Source organism: Psammomys obesus, unplaced genomic scaffold (assembly GCF_907164565.1).
Source record: "Psammomys obesus unplaced genomic scaffold, mPsaObe1.curated_primary_1811, whole genome shotgun sequence".
Taxonomy (NCBI): Eukaryota; Metazoa; Chordata; class Mammalia; order Rodentia; family Muridae; genus Psammomys; species Psammomys obesus.
This window is the reverse complement of record NW_026588368.1, coordinates 81,896-95,742: the sequence shown is the minus strand read 5'-3', so window position 1 is coordinate 95,742 and position 13,847 is coordinate 81,896. Positions and strand designations below refer to the sequence as shown.

The following is a 13,847-nucleotide window of genomic DNA, read 5'->3' as shown; positions in this document are numbered from 1 at the left end:
AAAGCGTCACTAAAACCGATGGGAAGGTAAAAGCTGAGGGGTATCTGCTGGACAAACAGCAAACACTGCAAGGCCATGTCCCAACCTGCGCGCCAACCAGCAAAGGGCACTGTGCTGTCACGCCTGGTGGTCGGCATCCACCAGACAGAGACCCCCGAGAGTGGGCGGCCTGACTTCCTTTACTCCACTTTGTACTGTTCATAAATTTACCCATGAGCTACTGCTTGTTCTCTTGTTCTCACACTTGACATCTGCTAGGACCTAGCTATCCCCTGCAGCCTATGCTTTGTTCTTGGCTAAAGATGATTAAAGGACCTCATGTATAGAAAGGTGCCTTCTGTCATGCCCAGAAGGACATCAACAAAACCTCACCACACTATCACCCAAAAATATTCCATAAATTATTAGTTGATTAATTATTATTGTTGTTATTATTTTAGTATTTTAAAACTAGGTCTCCCTTTGTAGCCCACTTGGGCTGGCTTCAAATTTCTGCCTCAGCCTCCTGAGTGCTGGGATAATTAGTGTGACTCACCATTTCTGGCTTCCTAAAATTATTTAACTGAATCACTTTAATAGTCTGTAAAATAGGTTCACATAAAATAGGTTCACAAAGACATAATATGTCTTTGTCTATTACAAATATCCCATTTAAATAAGTTTTATTGGGGATGGAGATGTGGCTCAGTGACTAAGGATGCTTACTGCTCTTGCAGGGGCTTGTGTTCTGTTTTCAGCACCTACAAGGTGCCTCAGAACCACTTCTAACTTCATCTCCAGGGGATCTATTGCCCCCTTTTGGCCTCTGCTGGCTCTTTCATACACAAGGTGCACAGGAACTCATGCAGGTCCAAATATGTATACATAAAATAATGAAGAAGGGGCTGGAGGGAAGGCTCAGCAGTGAAGAGCACCTGCCATTCTTACCGAGGAGCTGGATTCTATTCATTACCCACATGGAGGCCCACAACTGCCTGTAACTTCAGTTCTAAAGGATATGACGCCCTGTAAACTCACACAGGCACATATACATAAAAATTTATATATAAACATATATGTACCCAGAAGCTTCCCAGTTCAAGTGGATATGCCCCTCACTTGAGCTCATTGCGGCAACCCCCTGGCCCTTTTGCCCTCCCTCTGTAACACACAAATAAAAAAGGGAATGGGGAACATGAAAAGAGATTGCCAGGGCTCCGTGCCCCTTAGGGGAAGAACTGACCCGAAGAACTTTGAGCAGGGTTACTGTCTTATCCTGTCCCCTAGTTGGCTGAAGCTGGGCACAAGAAACACTCAGTGGCAGATGAGTCCTTCATACAGTTTCCTGCGGTTAAAGAAATGAGTCCCCAGAGAGATCTGGTACCTTTCCAAAGCCGTAAGTGTCGGGTGGGTCTGGGCTGGTTGCAGGGATCGCCTCCCAGCCTCCTTTCCAGGAGAACCTGTATGTTACCACAGCAAGCTTCAGAGGGCCCGATATCCTATCAGGATGACAGCAAGAAGCCACTGAAACATTCTGCAGAGTTACAGTGGCTGCACATTTTCCAAAAGTCAATTGCTTTTGTCAGTGTGAACATAGTCCCAAAAGACTAAAGAGTCAGGGGACAGATGTGGGATGGAGGCTGAAAGTGAACTTGATTATTTCCAAACTAAAAAGGCCTAGTATTTCAATGTCCTGAAGACAAATAGGCCTAGCAATCAGCAGAACCACTGAAAAAGAGCATAGCCCTATATTTTCTGGTCTGCACAAGAGGCAGGAGGAAGCCTGAAAAGTGTACTCAGGTGACCACAGGCATCAGGGAAACAGGATGACCTCTGCTGCTGATCAGAGGCCTCAGAGGACCAAGCGCCAGCAGGGAGGGGCGCGGCCGAACCCTCCAGAATCATAAGGAGGGTTTTTCAAGAGGCTGTCAGGCGACATGAGGGCAAGTTTTCTGCCAGGGTAGCCTTGAGCCTTGCCTTATAGGTCCTGGACTCTTGTACCTGTCTGTGGAGAAACAGTGCAGCTGGAGACGGCACCACACACTCTGGAATACTTGAGGCCACTGCAGTGGTCTTTGTTTTCTTTCTGTTTCTGGTGTCAACACCAGTCCCAGGAGTGGGCAAAGGCCCTGGTGCCTGGCCCGAGAAACTGGATATGCGTCAGCCATTGCAATTTCCCTGGGAAACAGAAAATATTTTCCCCACTCTATGGATGAGGAAATTGAAGCAAAGGGAGAAAACATCCGAGATTTTCCAAAGAGGAGGAAAAGCCAAGAGCTATGAGGTTAGGGCTTATAGCTGAGCACTGTTCTCTGGCTCTGGCGGGACATCCCAGCTCCTTTTGGGAGCCCAGCAGCTCTGGAGATGGGAGAAACACGAGTTGCTAAGGACGAGATGTGGGATACAATTTACACCATACAACCACACATATGGATCCCATCACCCGTTCAAACAGAAAAAGCTTGAGGCCTTTCTGGGTAAGTGAGATAGGAAAAGAGGACCAGGGTGGGGGTTACTCATCATTTTCCCAACCAGAGATTTATGTCCCTTTTGGAAAGGGGAAGAAAACCCTGGCTGCAGCTCCATTTTGAGTAATATTTGCCACTGAGAAGCAGAAACTCCTGGCATAAGCCCTTGGGAGCTCCTCCGATTGGGTGCTAGCCAGTCCTTGTAAAGAGGAGAAGCAGGGAGGATGCCTGACACAGCGCTCTGACCCCCCTACCTGAAGCTCATTTCAAACTAATAGTGGGGATCAAAAAGATTAGCTACACATCATACGCATTATGCCTTTTCTGACAGATCAAGGGCACTACACAAAGTTCTCAACGGCAAGTAACAGCTGATGAGCCTTCTCCTTAAATATATTTTTATACTTTTCTACAATTAAAATGGATTGCTGGCCAGAGTGTGGTTGATGATGAAGCATGTCAGAGGCTCTGCCTTCCACCTTCAGCATGGGACACAAAATAAAACTGCCCATGAAACAAAGACTGAAAGAACCACAATCCAAAGTGCAGAAGCAGATATTTTGAAGAGTGAGGAAAGAGCCAACACTTATCTCATCCAGCTGACTCACTGGCCAAAGGAAGAGACAGAGTCAGGTAGACACAGAAGCACCTAGCTTGGGGTCACTCAGCAGGCCAGGGAGTGAACAGAGCCAGGACCCTGGAATTCCCCCATTGAGGCTGCTGAATGCCATTGCTTAGGAAAACCCCTAAACTCCAGGCGGAGGCGAGAGAGTTTTATATGGAATTGTAAGATTCAAAACAGAAGAACACATTCCATCTTGGGAAATGCTGCTCATGGAGGCAAATCGCCATCCTCATTAAGGTTATACCGCCACTGGGTACCCAACAACTTCTTGTGCATGCAGTGTTCTCTCTGGCCATTATGTAAGCCCGTACTTCTTGCCTGGAATTGCTTTCATTCTCTCTCCCATCTGTCTTTTCACCTCAACGCAGAAGTGGCTCTCCACAAATCCTCCTCTTGGTAGCCTCATGTATAAAAACAATGGTGTAAAGACAGGGGGAAGCACCCTAAGGAGAGCAGGGCACAGGGTGGCAGCATTGTCTGACAGTCTGTCTCACTCTGCACATCTCATTTCTTTCTCTTTTATTTAGATTAACTTTATTTTTAACTACGGATATGTGTGTGGGTGTGTGCACATGAGTGCAGGTGCTCATAGAGGCCACAAGAGGGCCGGATCCCCTGGAACTGCAATTATAGGTTGTTGGGTGCTGGGAACCAAACTCAGGTCCTTTGGAAGAACAGCAAGTCCTTTTAGCTACTGAGCATCTTTCCAGCACCAGGAAGTCACATTTCTTGAGGATAATGCTTATCTATCTATCTATCTATCTATCTATCTATCTATCTATCTATCTATCTATCTATTTTTGAGACAGGATCTCTCTGTATAGCTCTGGCTGCCCTAGAACTCACTATGTAAACTAGGTAGGCCTTGACCTCACAGAGAGCATCCTGCTTCTATTTCTAGAGAGTTGGGATTAAAAGCATAGCACGTTTCTTTTGATCACTGTGATAGTCAGCTTCCAGTTACTGTAACAAAATACTCTAGACAATCAATTTTAAAAAGAGAAGTTTGTTGTGACTCATAGATTTAGAAGATTTAATCCACGGTCAGTTGGCCCATTATTCTGGGGGTGAGGTCAGGTGGTTACATTATGGCAGGAGTCCAAGGTGGAAAGACTCTTATCTCACTGTCAAAAGCAAAAAGGAAAGAAAGAGGAAGGGTCCAGTATCCCCCTTCAAGATACATCCTCAGTGATCTCACTTCATCTCAAAGGCTCCACTGCCTCCTGATGGCACCAAGCCTTTTAGGCACATGGCTCTGGGGGAACTTCTCAGGGGTAAACAGTAGCAATGGCTTGTTCTCTGGCACACAGCTATGTGTCCCTGGCACATACTGCCCATGCATACCAACCCAGTGATGAATTCCTGCTGCTGGGCACTGACCCCTCCCTCCAAGTCTAAGGTTAGCCTTTTGTCTTCTAAGGTTATGTACACAGAACTCTCAGGTGATAGGTTGCTGTGGTCAGGGCTCCTTCTAAAAGAAAGTTTCAATAGAGAGGTTTAGTTCTGGTATTTCATGTTTCTTTTAAAAATCTTTTGTGTGTGCGTGTGTGATATGAATGAGTGTTCATGAGAGTGCAGGCCCATACACGTTATGATACCTCAGTGTCAGCCTCACTTTCCACCATGCTTGAAACAAGGTCTCATGTTGTCTGTCCTTGTTTATGGCAGGCTTCCTGTGAGCTTTCGGAGATGCTCTTGTCCTGCCTTCCACTGTCCTAGAGGCGGTGACATTACACGTGTGCACTAACCGTGCTGCTTTATGTGGGTTCTGGGGATTTGAACACAAGTCCTCGCCCTTCCACAGTGATTTATTTTTCAGCCAAGCTACTTCCAGCCCCTTATGCTTTTTCCATCACAGGTAACTGTACAACAGAAGAAAGGTGGGGTTGTGCTATACCACAGGAGCAATGAACAGACTGCAGTGAGAAAGGCAAGAAGAAAACCACTTGCCATCTGATGACGCCAGCTGGTGGCTGTTATACTAACCCTCCTTTTTCCTCCCACTCCCCAGGACACTTATTCCAAAAACTCCGAAGTTGTCCTACAACTCATCAACAGAAGCCCTTCCACATGGTCATCACCAGAATGAGAATATTATTAGCCTTGATCATCACTAATTAAAACCTCAAGATCAGGTTTCTGGGCACATATTGCTACATCTGTGTGAGACACAGGCCCCAGATGGTAGGCAAGCCAGGCTCAATGCCTGCTTCCTCCCAAGAGGTGTTTCTGTCACATCACAGATGCTGTGGGTGACAGAACCATGCAGCAAGAACAAGCTAACTCCTGCACACTGCTACTCAGGTGAGCATGCTCAGGAATTCTGCCCCCTCAGGAACAGCCCCACACATCATTCTGCAGCTATCTCAGGAGCTTCTGGCCAACTTCTGGGCTCCAGAAACAAAGCTACTGCTATGGAAACACTGAAAGATGTCTGGACTCCTTAAAGAAAAATAACATTCCCAGTACAGATACCGGCCACTCTCCTGTGGAAGGGACTAAGAAAGTTCTAGAGTGACGAACGTCAGGTGACCAGCTGATATCATCAGATGGAAAATGATTTTCTTCTTGTCTGTTTCACTGTAGCCTGTCTAGTCAATGGTCACAAATGGCTTTACAGTGAGAGCATTCCACTTTAGTAAGCTGATGAGAAAAAGAGAGTTATGACAAAGATCAAACTCTACTACTCTGCTCATTTTCTTTTGGAATGCTATAAATACTTGTTGGAGGATGTTTTTGTGCACTGTGTATTCAAATACTGGTTTCTGTACCCAGAGATCTGGTTGCAGTTCAGACTTAGGCATCGTCATTATTCTGAAGCATCTTCTGTCTTTGTATGTTGTAAACACTGTTCTCCATCACCTTCTGATTGGTAAAATAAGAAGCTGAACAGCCAATTGCTATGCAGGAGAGGATAAGACAGGACTTCCAAGCCCAGGGAGAGGGTCTCAGGTGGGGACCAGAGGGAGAAAGAGTAGAGATCAGGACATGGATGGAGAAGGAGCAGCCAGGAAGAGACTAAGATGGCATTTAAGGGGCCATGTGACTGGGAAGTAGGCCAAGCTAGTATTATCAGGTTAGAATAGCTGAGTATCTGGCTAGCTATTGTGCCTGAAGCTTTTAATAAATATAAAGTCTCTGTGTCATTATTCAGAGCAAGGGCAGGCATAGAAAAAACCTTGTATTTTAAAACAATGCACTTGTGTATGTGTATGTGTGTGTGTGTGTATGTATGTACAATGGTCTGTGGGTACTTGTACCTGAATATGTGTATGCACGTGGTGACTAGAGGTTAACACTGGTTGTCTTTCTCTATTACACTCCACCTTACTTTCGCTGAATCTGAAGCTGTCCCTGCCCTACACACTTTAATGTCATCTCCCAGGTACCATTTTCTGAAGTAGCAGAGACTGACAGTCTTGAACTCCTGCATATTGTAGATGAGAGCAGGCAAGACCATCTATTCAGGATGAGGGAACCAGGTTTCTCCCTGTTGGAGAAGGAAACTACTCACAGAAAGAAGAAATTAACACCATCAGTGGTGACACACATGTCACATGCCTCCAGGTACTAGGACACATTAGACAGATCCAAACCAAGGGAGAGTCTACAAACATAATAGGTAATACCTCAGAAGAGCACAGCCAGGGAACAGGAGTAAAGAAACCATACCCAGGTGGGGGATGTCAAAAGAAACATCCCAGTACACAGGGTCCAGTCTGATCTTAAAGTGAGTCCTCATCAGGAAGGAGGCGGGAGAGGGAAAGCCCATTAAGAACATTTCAGGTCAGAGACAACGTCTGAAATCCAGCCTTTGGGTCAGGTGCAGTGGCTGCTAGCACTCAACAGTCTCTGCTTCCTGTGTGCTATGTTGGTGAGAGTTGAGTCTTTGTTCTTAGGAAATTCACAGGGAGGTGTTTGGTTGAGAAGAAACAATTCACTGTTGACTCTGGAAAACTCAACAAAGAAACCAGAAGGGGCAGAGCCGAGGAGGAAGGACAGCAGAGTGGAAGATGGTAGAAACCACTAACAGCCATGGAGATTCTGGTAAGGGCCATGCAGGAGCTGACTCTGCAGTTTTCCGTAAGTTTGTCTTCATGTCTTTCTTCCTTCCTTTTAAAATATTTATTTACTTTATGTATCCTAGTATTTTGCCTGATTGTATGTGCACCACCCCTGGTACCTGTAGAACCCAGAGACGGGGTCAGATTCTATGGAACTGGACTTATAAACTACCATAATGGTGACAGGAACTGAACTCAGATCCTCTGTAAGAGCAACACTCTTACTACTGAGCCATCTCTCCTGCCCCATTTTTTGTGAGTTTGAAAGTGTATCAAAAGGATTAGAGAGATACTCAGTGGTTAAGAGCACTGGCGGTTCCTGCAGAGGACCTGAGTTCAGGCCCCAGCACACACATCAGGCTGCTCACAACTGCCTGTAACTGCAGTTCCAGGAGATCTGATACTTCTGGCCCCTGTAGGCTCTGCACTCTCCCACTCCTACACATTTAACTTAAAATAACAAATCTTTTAAAAATTGTACCAAAATACAAAGTTATTAAAAAAAAACTTAATTAGAAATAAAAGAGAGAAAGAGATTAAGAGACAGACTGTTGCTAATAAATTGCCTCAATGCATTCTGGGACAGCTTTTCTGGATTCCTGGTTCACTATCACAACTGTTGGACGGAAAGAAATTTACAACAGTCTAGAACTGCAAAGCAACTTGTACGCATGTCAAAAAAGGCCTCTTCAAGCTCTGGCGGTAGATGCCACCATTTGAGGAAGCTCTGTGAGATGATGAAATACAAATTAAGATGAAAACAATCCCTTAGCACCCACACCTCCCTGCAAATAGGATGAATGGAACAATTCACCCAGCTCTGTCCCAAGCTGAGATTAAACAGGACATGGTGAGAGGGACAGTGATGACACCTTCTCAGATGCAGGCCCAGCGGCCCAGTCCTCCTTCAACTCTGGCAACATGATGAGGGCTACACTGTCGGTATCACTGTGTAATAAACAGGAGGCTAACTACACCAGAGAGTACCCACTTCCCCAGCCCCCCTTTCTATATTTCAAGCTAAATCAAGAAGGAGTGGAGTGAGCCTTTCTTCCTGGGGGGAGGGGGAGCGCAGATACTGGAAACCACCAAAGGAAAACATCACTTCATGAGAACAAGAGACAAAGCCTAGGTCCTCAGTGGGACACCCCTCTACACACCACCACCTCCACAACAGCTGAGGAAGATTGCTGGACAGGAGGCTCAAAGGATGGAAGAGCTGGAGCATGAGGAGATCCCTGAAATTCGAGAGTCTGGACTTGACATGGCGATCGCGCTCATGAACTCGAAGAAGTTATGGTTACCTGCAAGAGTCCTGGGCGAGTCAAATCCAGTCAAAATTCTAGCACAGATGGGCAAGGGGTGACATGGTCCTCATCCCTTACTGGGGAGTTACTGGCAGTTGATAGCTGCTAGGGGAGGAAGGGAGAATCATTCTGTTTTGAATGTGTGGCCACTGATAGGTTTCCCAAGTTCCAGAGGAGGGCCCACACCCATGCACTCATGAAAAGCTAAAGAGACTGAGAAGGGGGGGGGGGGCGCATGCAGTTAGGAAGAAGAAATTGTGTTGGAGGATGATTTAAGGGGAGTTGAGGAAGGCAAAGAGAGGAAGATATGATCATGTGTCATTGTATACATGTTTGAAATTCTCAAGAATGTGGAAATTAAAAAAAAAATGACTCCATGAATACCAAAGAAAAAAATTTCTAGAAGTTACTTTTACCTCCCAAAAATTTTCAAGTCAAACAGCAGCAATTCAGACATGACTCAGTAAACAAAACAAAACAAAACAACAGAAAACAAAACATCATGTTGAGTAAGCGTTAAGAAAACATTCGCATAGAGCGATGAGGATGAGGCGTAATTGGAATTGTCATTTTGAAGTACCAGTGCTTGGTCTGCAGATGACGGCCAATGACAGGGAAGGGGGCCAGGAAAGTAAATGAGGGGCTTCTTCTCCTGGAAGGAGGTGCAACCTTCCTGGCACAAAGGAAACCCAATATCCAGACCACAAGAAAAGTGATCGCTATGGGAACGGAGCAGCTGTGAAAATCCACGTCAGTTTGCATTAACTCGCCTGGCAAGTTTATGTAATGCAGGACTCTCTGAACAGCCACTGACAGGAAATAACTCTAGTGACAAAGACTCTATACCTGTGTTTAATCTGATGCTTACAAGGAGGGAGGATGGAAAACAAAACACTGTTTTCTCTTAAGGAATAAGGAGAGGCGGTCTGAGGTACGCTTGGAGTTCTTTACAGACAGTATCTCATGGGCCAATTTAATTAGAAACAGAGCAGGAAAGCAAGTGCTCGCATTTCTCTCCGAGAACCCAATTATCTTCATTTCATTGATGAGCTAGACATACATAAAGCCACAGAGAAGCTTCTGGCATGGGCACCAAAAGGATTTTGGTTTGAAAATAATCCTGCTAAGTTATTTGGAGACCAATTAGTTCAGCTGTACAAAGACAAGACGGCTTGACAGACAGAAAGTCATTTTCATGAAGGAGCATACAATCCTGAGACCTGTGTCTCTGCAGACAGATGTACACGCTGTCACCCTCGGGGTCCTGCCAAAGAGGACACAGGATACTTAGAGAAACAACAAGAGGAATGAGCTCAGAGGTCACTGACTCACAAATTATAAGCTTTACATCTCAGCCAGGCACTTGAGATGCCCAACAAGAAAGCAGGCTTAGTATACTCTCAGGGTAGAGAGGCAAGCAAACCACTCCCCACTCTCCAAGTTCCTCCCTGTGGCCTATGGATCCCAAATAGTACTGTTAAGCAAACAGGTCAGGACAGCACAGAAGGCTAGACTGTGTGAGGTTTGCAGCAGAAGCTTTTCATCTGAGTAGAGCTTTTCCTAGCTCCGCCCACTGCGGGGTGGGGGGCACAGCAGGGAAACCACAGATCTTTAACTGAGAAATGCCAGCTCAGGATGAGTGACCCCCACAAGCTACTCTGAATAGCACCTCAGGTAGGAGTTGGAGCCAGGTTGAAGGCTTCAAGAAGTGGTTCTCTTTGCATTTTTCTATATCCAGTTATACCAGCACCATTTGTTGAAGATGCTATCTTTTTTTCAATTGAATGGTTTTGGCACTTTTGTCAAAAATCAAGTATCCCTAGGTGTGTGGGTTTGTTTCTGGGTCTTCTATTTGATTCTATGGATCCACCATTCTGTTTCTATGCCAGTACTATGCAGTTTTTATTACTATTGCTCTGTAGTACAGCTTGAGATCAGGGATGGAGATACCTCCATACAATCTGTTGTTGTACAGGATTGTTTTAGCAATTCTGGGTTTTTTATTTTTCCATATGAAGTTGAAAATTGTTCTTTCAAGGTCTGTAAAGAGCTGTGTTGGTATTTTGATGGGAACTGCATCGAATCTGTAGACTGCTTTCGGCAGGATGGCCATTTTCACTATGTTAAACCTACTGATCCATGAGCATGGGAGATCTTTCCATCTTCTGATACCTTCTTCAATCTCTTTCTTCAGAGACTTGAAGGTTTTTTTTCCAAACAGGTCTTTCACTTTCTTGGTTAGAGTCATTTTATGTTATCAGTGGCTATTGTGAAGGGTATAGTTTCCCTAACTTCTTTCTCAGCCCTTTTGTCTTTTGTATATGGGGAGGGGGGAGCTACTGATTTTTTTTTTTTTTTTTTTTTTTTTTTTTAGTTAATTTTGTATCCAGCCACTTTGCTGAAGGTGTTTATCAGCTGAAGGAGTTCTCTGGTTGAATTTTTGGGGCACTCATGTATACTATCATATCATCTGCAAATAGTGATAACTTTGACTTCTTCCTTTCCGTTTTGTATCCCCTTGATCTCCTTTAGTGGTCTTATTGCTCTAGCTAGGACTTCAAGTACTATGTTGAAGAGATATGGAGAGCCTTGCCTTGTCCCTGATTTCAGTGGGATTAATTAAAGTTTAGTTTGATGTTGGCTATAGGCTTTCTGTATATTGTCTTTACTATGTTTACGTATGTGCCTTGTATCCCTAATTTCGCCAAGATTTTAAACATGAATGGGCATTGGTTTTGTCAAATGCTTTTCAGCATCTAAGGAGATGATCGTGTGGTTTTTTTTCCTTTAGTTTTTTTTAGTTGGTAGATTACATTGATGGATTTCTATATATTGAATCACCCCTGCGTGCCTGGGATGAAGCCTACTTGGTCATCCTTATTTATCACCCTGCACAAAACTAAAGTCCAAGTGGATCAAAGACCTCGAGGTAAAACTAGACACATTAAATCTGTTACAAGAAAAAGTGGGGAAGAGCTCTGAATTCATTGGCACAGAAGACAACTTCCCGAACAGAACACCAACAGCACTGGCTCTAAGATCAACAATCAATAAATAGGACCCCATGAAATTGAAAAGCTTCTATAAAGCAAAGGACACTGTCATCAGAACAAAACGACAGGCTACAGACTGGGAAAGGATCTTTACCAACCCTCTATCTGACAGAGGGCTAATATCCAGACTATGTAAAGAACTCAAAAGTTAAAAAGCAACAAATTAAGTAATCCAATTAAAAAATGGGGAACAGAGTTAAACAGAATTCTCAATAGAGGAATGTCGAATGGCAGAGAAACACTTAAAGAAATGCTCAATGGCATCAGGGAAATGCAGATCAAAACAACCCTGAGATTTCACCTTTCACCCATCAGAATGGCTAAGATCAAAAACTCAAGTGACAACACATGCTGGAGACAATGTGGAGAAAGGGGAACCCTCCTCCATTGCTGGTGGGAATGTAAACTTGTACAACCACTTTGAAAAATCAATCTGGCACTTTCTCAGACAATTAGGAATAGTGCTACCTCAAGATTCAGCTATATCACTCCAAGGCATATATCCAAAACATGCTCAAGTACACAACAAGGACATACAACATTTGCTCAGCCATGTTTGTGGCGGCTTTATTCATAATAGCCATAATCTGGAAACAACCCAGATGTCCCTCAACTGAGGAATGGCTACAGAAATTATGGTACATTTACATAATGGAATACTACTCAGCAATAAAAAACAAGGAAATCATGAAATTTGCAGGCAAATGGTGGGAACTAGAAAAGATTATCCTGAGTGAGGTATCCCAGAAGGAGAAAGACACACATGGTATATACTCACTTATAAGTGGATATTAGACATATAATAGAGGATAAACATACTAAAATCTATATACCTAAAGAAGCTAATCAAGGAGGAGGACCCTGGGTAAGATGATCAATCCTCACTCAGAAAGGCAAACAGGATGGTCATCAGTGGAAGGAGAAAACAGGAAACAGGACAGGAGTCTACCATAGAGGGCCTCGGAAATACTCTATCCAGCAGGGTATTAAAGCAGATGCTGAGACTCATAGGCAAACTTTGGGCACAGTGCAGGGAATCTTAAGAAATAAGGGGGAGAGAGAAAGACCTGGAGGGGACTGGAGCTCCAGAAGGAGAGCAACAGAACCAAAAAATCTGGGCACAGGAGTCTTTTCTGAGATTGATACTCCAACCAAGGACCATGCATGGAGATAACCTAGAACCCCAGCACAGATGTAGCCCATGGCAGCTCAGTATCCAAGTGGGTTCCCTAGTAAGGGAACAGGGGCTGTCTCTGACATGAACTCAGTGGTGGGCTCTTTGACCACCTCCCACTGAGAGGGGAGCAGCCTTCCCAGTCCACAGAGGAGGACAATGTTGGCCAGTCCAGATGAGACCTGACAGGCTAGGGTAAGATAGAGGAGGACCTCCCCTATCAGTGGATTGGGGAAGGGGCAAGGGAGAAGAAGAGGGAGAGAGGGTGAGGTTGGGAGGGGATGAGGGAAGGGGCTACAGTTGGGATACAAAGTGAATAAATTGTAATTAATAAAAAATAAATAAAAAAAAAAACAAGAAGTGGTTCTCAACCGGTGGGTAGAGACCCCTTTGGGATGGTCAAACGGCCCTTTCATAGGGGTCGCCTATCAGATATCCTGAATATCAGATATTTACATTATGATTCATAGCAGTAGCAACAAAAATGAAGTAGCAACAAAAATAATTTTATGTTTGGGGTCATCACAATATGAGGAGCTGTATTAAATGGTTGCAGCACTAGGAAGGTTGAGAACCGCTGGCTTAAGGGGACATCCAAAGGGAATGGCTGTCAGATACAGTACACATGCGAGAATAACTCAGAGGCTATTAAAAACTGAGATGCCATGTAGTTTTGAGAGTCATCAGCTGGCTTCCATTACGATGGACAACAGCCCTGCTCTATTTTTAGAGCCGCTGCAAAGATCAAAGAGGAAGGGGCCTTGTTCCGGCTTCCTGATCCAGGCCCCTCATCTCTGCTTGCTTTTCCTTTGTATTAAGAACATCTCCAAAACACTCACAGCCAGGACTGCCTGGAATCCCCCAACCTTCTGGGGAAAGCTTAAAAACTGTTCTGCTCAGTAGTCACATGGAAGAAAACCCTCAGGAGAGTAACTGAAAACCTCAGAAGTTCACATTCAAGTTAAAAGTACTTCAATGCAAGCACTGTCCCAGCAACCAGCTCAGGATCTTTGTGCCTACTAGAATCTGAGCTTTCCAAGGCTGGAGTCTCTGAAGATAAATGCAGAACAGCAGCAGCTGAACCAAGGCCCCAGGCTCCCCTTTCTCTAAACACACACACACACACACAAACACACACACACACACACACACACACACACACACACACACACACACA

General features: G+C 44.6%; 1 protein-coding gene across 3 annotated transcripts in view; it reads right to left on the bottom strand.

Annotated features, from left to right (window-relative positions):
• Atg7 (autophagy related 7) overlaps window positions 1-13,847 on the bottom strand; it is a 199,514-nt gene that overhangs the window by 107,487 nt on the left and 78,180 nt on the right. The window lies entirely within an intron of this gene.